The sequence below is a fragment of the Lactuca virosa genome, chromosome 5 (assembly GCF_052849685.1).
Source record: "Lactuca virosa cultivar CGN04683 chromosome 5, Lactuca_virosa_CGN04683_v6, whole genome shotgun sequence".
Classification (NCBI taxonomy): Eukaryota; Viridiplantae; Streptophyta; class Magnoliopsida; order Asterales; family Asteraceae; genus Lactuca; species Lactuca virosa.
The window spans coordinates 342,586,290-342,592,931 of NC_136430.1; positions in this window are offsets into that span (position 1 = coordinate 342,586,290).

Genomic DNA, 6,642 nt, shown 5'->3' on the forward strand with positions numbered 1-6,642 from the left:
AAATTGGCAATTTTGGCCCCTTTTTCAATATTTTGGTTATTTTGACCACCCTCGATGCCCCGAGATCATTTCCAATGCCCGGAACACGTCCCGGAGTGCCCGAGAAGCCCGGTAAATTTATTTTTTTCGGTTTCGAAGCCCGACCCTCGCAGAGCCCGGTTTCTCAATAAAACTCCCGGTTTTATTAGAAACGATCGTTTTAGGAAACGAATTGCTGCCCGATTTTCATTAAATCAGGTGAGTGTATAGTCACTTTCACCTTACACATATATATGAAGTATTTACCTTAAAATACGTGCTATGTGTAAATATATTAATTGTTTATTTGAGGTGACTGTTGAATTGATGTTTTATACAAGTTTTAAACTGTATATATATTTTTATCTACAAATATGTTGGGTAAAACATGGGTAGATGAATTAGATGATGTGTGATGAAATAAAAGTGATGAGAGGTATCGATGTTTAAGATGATATAGTCATCTAGCAGAGTATAGACAACTGCCACAGACTATTTTAGATAGCCTAGTGGAACGTTAGTAGACTTGTAATCGGTACGTATGTTTGAACTATATGTTTATTAGGTATTTTTGAACTATGTGTTCGTCCATTAGTTCTTCCTTTTGATACTATTACGTGTCGGGGTACGGGAGCGTACGGGAGTACTTTATCAGTATTTTCCCTATACTTTTATTTGGAAGAGCTTTGGAGTCTTTGTTCTTTTATGAAGTGATTGGACAAGCTTCATGAGTTAGTGATATAGATCATGAGTTAAATAGTGGGTGTGTGATGAAAGGTGAGTTGGATAGATGAGATGATCAGTGATATAGATCATGAGTTGAGAGTGAGTGGTGAAATATGGGAAATGCTTTTACCCAGATGTTGGCGTGAGTGGTGAAATATGAGAAAAGCCCTTACCCAACGTTGACCCCCGTCATTCAGCAGAGTATAGATGACAACCATGGACTGTTTTGATGGTCTGTGGAACACTAGCAGGCTCGTAACCTGTAGGTGTTAATGGACTTAAGTGTTCATTCGCTGTACTCTAAAACCCCCGTCATTCAGCAGAGTATGGATGACAACCATGGACTGTTTTGATGGTATGTGGAACACTAGCAGGCTCGTAACCTGTAGGTGTTAATGGACTTAAGTGTTCATTCGCTGTACTCTAATCCCCTCATGAGTGCCTTTAGGGGAAGTAAGGCTGGGGAAAACCCCTTAAGTATGTTCATCAGCTATATGGAAAACCCATTGACATGTATTGCGGGGGAGAACTCCCGTTTGAAATACCGTCGATGAATAAGAGCTATGGACTTAGTATATGGAAAACCCATTGACATGTATTGCGGGGGAAAACTCCCGTGGGAAATACCGTCGATGAATAAGAGCTATGGACTTAGTATATGGAAAACCCATTGACATGTATTGCGGGGGAAAACTCCCGTGGGAAATACCATCAATGAATAAGAGCTATGGACTAGCACATGGCGACGATGTGACTTCGTGCTATTTGACATAAATTGCTGAAGGAAAGCAATGTTGTCACCTTGTTGGTTGTTTTATGTTAGGATGTCTTGTTTGACATAACTTGCTGAGGGAAAGCAGTGTTGTCACCCCGATGTTTGTTTTATTTGACATAACTTGCTGAGGAACCCCCAAAGCAATGTTGTCACCCCTAGTGATAATCCTTAGGCTAGGTCCCTTATGATAGTTGTTTTAGGGACGTAAAGTGAGGATAATGGGAATAGGCAATTAGGGTTATTTTGGTTGATGGAATTAATAAATTTATTGTTGATTGAGAACTTAATAAGTTTATTATTTATTGTGGGTTGAAAACCCTATATGCTCACCAGGCTCCCAAGCCTGACCCACTCAGTTTATTTGTATCACAGGTATCGATACGAAGTTGCTTTACACTGAGAGATTAAAAGAGAAGTATATCACTAGTGTAAATAAATGTATGTTTTGTTTATGCTTATGTTTTTGTATTGACAATGACATCCCAATGGTTTAAGTGAACAAAATACATTTCTTCGGAAATGATTTGATAACATATTTATTATTTTTTTCTGGGAATAAATTCCGCAACACTTTTAATCAAATGATTACTCTGAAATTATTTCAAAAGCATAAATTAAACCGGTCTTTTCTGGCCATGAATTTGGGGATGTCACCTCCCCCTAAATTTGTGCATGGGTGAGAATGAAATCACTAAAATGCGCAAATTTAAACTAACCTAACCTAAAACAAAATTTTAATCCTCAAAACGAATCATTTTCAAAAATCCCACAAGCACATCGAATCGAGCTTTGTTAAAAGGCTTGGTGAAAAGATCCGCCACATTATTAGCAGAGGGAACCTGTTCCAGCCGGATGAGCGAGCGCTCATAACAGTCTCTGATAAAATGAATTTTGATATCAATGTGCTTGGTTTTGGAATGTTGGACAGGATTTTTAGCAATTTGAATCGCAGCCTCATTATCACAGTAGATGGGGGTTTCTAGATAATTCAAACCGTAATCCAACAGCAGATGTTGGATCCAGATAACTTGAGAGCAACAAATAGATGCAGCAACGTATTCCACTTCTGCTGTTGAGGTTGAGACGGTATGCTGTTTCTTGCACTGCCATGACACCAGCCTGTCTCCAAGGAATTGACACCCTCCTGATGTAGATTTCATGTCAAACTCACAGCCTCCATAATTACTGTTAGCAAAAGCATATAAATCAAATTCGGAATTTTTCAGATACGAAAGACCCAATTTTGGGCTGCCTTTAATATACCGAAAAATTCTTTTGACAACAATAAGATGTGAAAGTTTAGGATTAGCCTGATAACATGCGCATTGACAAACTGCAAACATGATGTCTGGACGGCTTGCAGTAAGATACATCAACGATCTGATCATCGATCTGTAGTGTGTCTGATCTACGGATTCGCCATCAGTATCTGGATTCAGCAGGGGTCTTTCGGCCATCGGCGTCGATGCAGGTTTTGCGTCTTGAAACCCGAACTTCTCAAGAATATCCTCCACATACTTAGCTTGATGGACCCGGATTCCGGTTGAATTTTGTTTGACCTGAAGCCCCAGAAACATGGTCATTTCACCCAACGAACTCATCTCAACCCTCTTTTTCATAACGCCTTCAAACTCTTTGCATAGCTGTGGACTGGTAGACCCGAATATAATGTCGTCAACATAGATCTGGACTAGAATCTGATCATTACCAACATGCTTGATGAATAAAGTTTGATCGATAGTGCCACGAGAGTATCCATGATCGAGCAAGTGCTTTGTGAGAGTCGCATACCACGCTCGAGGAGCTTGATGTAACCCATACAACGCCTTGTCCAACTTGTAGACATGATTAGGAAACTTCGAGTTAACGAACCCAGGGGGCCGATCAACGTAGATTTCTTCCTTCACCTTGCCATACAAGAAGGCTGTCTTGACATCCATTTGGTAAACCGTGAAGTTCATGTAGGAAGCATATGCAAGGAAGATACGAATAGCCTCCAAGCGAGCCACTGGAGCATAAACCTCAGTATAATCAAGACCCTCGACTTATCGAAACCCGCGAACCACCAATCTTGCTTTATTGCGCACTATAACGCCAGAATCATCCTGCTTGTTTCGATAGACCCAGCGTGTGTCAAGAGACTTTTTCCCTTTGGTAACTCAACCAATTTCCAAACCCCGAGCTTTTGAAATTGATTTAGCTCTTCATGCATAGCATCTACCCAGCTGGGCTCATTCAAAGCCATTTCAACATTCTTGGGCTCTATTTGAGAGATAAAGCAAGAATAGAGACATGTATTGACATCTCCACTCTGACTTCTGGTTCTAACTCCATCACCCAGCTGACTAATGATGTTTTCGATTGGATGATCGCGTTGAATTCTTGAAGGTATCTCTTGGCTGATATCATTGAGTGAAACGGGAAGATTGTGAATGTTGAAACCTCCATCATTTGCTGATTATTCCACATTAGATGAATCTGCTACAAACTCATTAGCAATTTCTTCAGGAAAGAGTAGTTCCATAAAAGTTGGAGTGACAGCGGAAGCATCTCTAGACATGAACTCTCTTCCAACAGGGGTAAGAGGTGTAGCATCAGCATCTGGAGTATCATTTTGAACTGGAGACTCTGGACTACCAAGTGGAATAGATGACTCCCCCTCAGGTGGAGCAGATGACTCCCCCTCAGGTGGTGAAGAGGATACCGTTGGAGGTCTGTAAACAACTTCTTCGTCTTCGTCTTCGTCTTCAGAAACAATCTTCGAACCAGAGGAAGACCCAGATGAACCATCTGAAGACACATTAATGGACTTGAAGAGCGATGTGTAATCAAATAACCAATCAGGGCCCACTCGAGCATCCGTTTCATTCTCCTCCAACCAGCGCACGTCGAAGGATTCTACAATCTGCTTCGTCTTCTTATTGTAAACCCTATACGCGGTGCGTACAGCATATCCTACGAAATAACAATCATCGGCTTTGGCATTGAACTTCGGGTTGGACTCCAGGTGAAGAAGGGTGCAAGGGCATCCAAATACACGAAAATGACTGACGGAAGGCTTATGACCATATAGAATCTCGTACGGTGTCTTGATCTGAGCTTTGTTGATTAAAACACGATTCTGAACGTAGCAAGCAGTGTTAATCGCCTCAGCCCAAAAGAAAACAGGTAACTTGGAGTCACACAGCATCATCCTTGCAGCATCTTTTAATGTTCTATTTCTCCTCTCAGCAACATCATTTTGTTGAGGCGTGTGAGCAGAGCTGTATTGACGCACAATTCCCTTTTCTGCGCAAAAATGATCAAGAAATGCATTCTTGAATTCTGTTCCATTATCAGTACGAAGCGCCTTCACCCGGTTATTGGGTTGGTTCTCAATCATCACGATGAACTTCTTTATCAGATCAGCAACCCCATCTTTGTTTGATAAGAAGAAGACCCACGTAAAATGAGAGAAATCATCGATCACAACCAGACAGTATGAACTTCTGTTGATGCTTAGGACGTTGACCGGACCAAATAAGTCCATATGAAAAAACTGGAGCACCTGACTGATTGAGTTAACTTGTTTTGGCAGGTATTGTTTTCTACGATGTTTTCCCTGGGCACATGACACACACTTCTCAAAAGTTATAAAGTCTCTGACACGTAAGCCTCAGACCATCTCATTCTTTGCAAGACGATTTAGGTTCTTAGCATTAGCATGACCGAGTCTTCGTTGCCACAACATTGCGTTCTGTTCTGAGACCTTCGAAAAGAGGCAAGTGACTTGTTCAGGAATGTTGCTGTTCATATCAATAATATACACATTTCCATCCCGCTTTGATTTGACAAGAATCCACTCTTCTGGGATGACAATGCCTGGCTTGAGAATCATGCACTCTTTGTCGGTGAAATGTGTAGAGTAACCTTTGTAACAAATCTGAGACACACTCAACAAACTGTGTTTTAACTTGGGAGCAAAGTTGACGTTCTCAAAACTCAACACTCCATTTGTTACGGTTCCTCTCTGAGTGATCTTGCCACCTTCTCCGCCCGCAAAGGAAATATATCCCCCAATAAAGGATTGAATGTCGCTCAGTTGGGAGATGTCTCATGTGATATGCCGGGAGCAGCCGCTGTCGACGTACCAAGGTCTGACGACATTCCTCCGCAACTGTCCCTGCAAAATGAGTGGGATCATTTAGATTTGAGAACCCAGGTCATCACTGTCCTGGGTTGGCTCTTCACTTTCTCTGATTGATCTTTCAAAATCTTCAATTCTGAATCATCATTTCTAATCTTTTCAGAGGATGCTGATGATTGATTGGAAGTTAATTTGGGCGTCCAATGATATTTAGGTTTCCTAACAGTCACAGGTGGTTTTGAAATATGTTTCTTATCAGTTTGCATTGAGCATCTGGATGTTCTACCAGAAGTGGTTGAAGATCCAGAACTGCTCTTTGACGAAACCGATCTTGGCGGAGCCTTGTTCGGTTTTGGAAAACTGTTTGGGACTTTGTTATGAAAAACCCTTTTATTCTTTTGAAAAACCGCCCTTTTTCTACTTCGATCATCCTTCCAATCATCATCCCGAGAACGAGTTCTTGAGGACTTTCTAGTTAAAGACCTTCCTCTAGATTCGTTCTCTCCTCTTGGTGACATATAATGTACAAAAATCCTATTTTGATAATTCCTAGCTAAATGACCACCAATACCACAATTAAAACAAATTTGTTTATTATTATTAAAACTGGTACTGCCTTTCTCAGATTTATTTTCTTTACTGACACCCTTACTTTTCCCACAAGAACATGTGTAATAAACAGGTTGCGAGATAAATGAGGGTGCATCAGATGGTGTGACTTGTGGAATTGGTGTGTTTTCATTAGAAGCATCACAAACATCAGGATTATCAAATAATTCATCAAACACTTCAAAAAAGTTTAATTCAGCAGGAGCAGATGCGGAAGTATCATAAAAATCATTGTAATTTTTAACATCGGAAACAAAAGGTTTTTCATTTGAAACAAAAACATCAGTTTCGGACTCAGTTTTGTTATCAGAAACAGATCCTTCAACTTCGTGCTTTGACTGATCTAAGGATTGATCTGCATGGGAAGTAGAAATGTTAGTACTTTCAA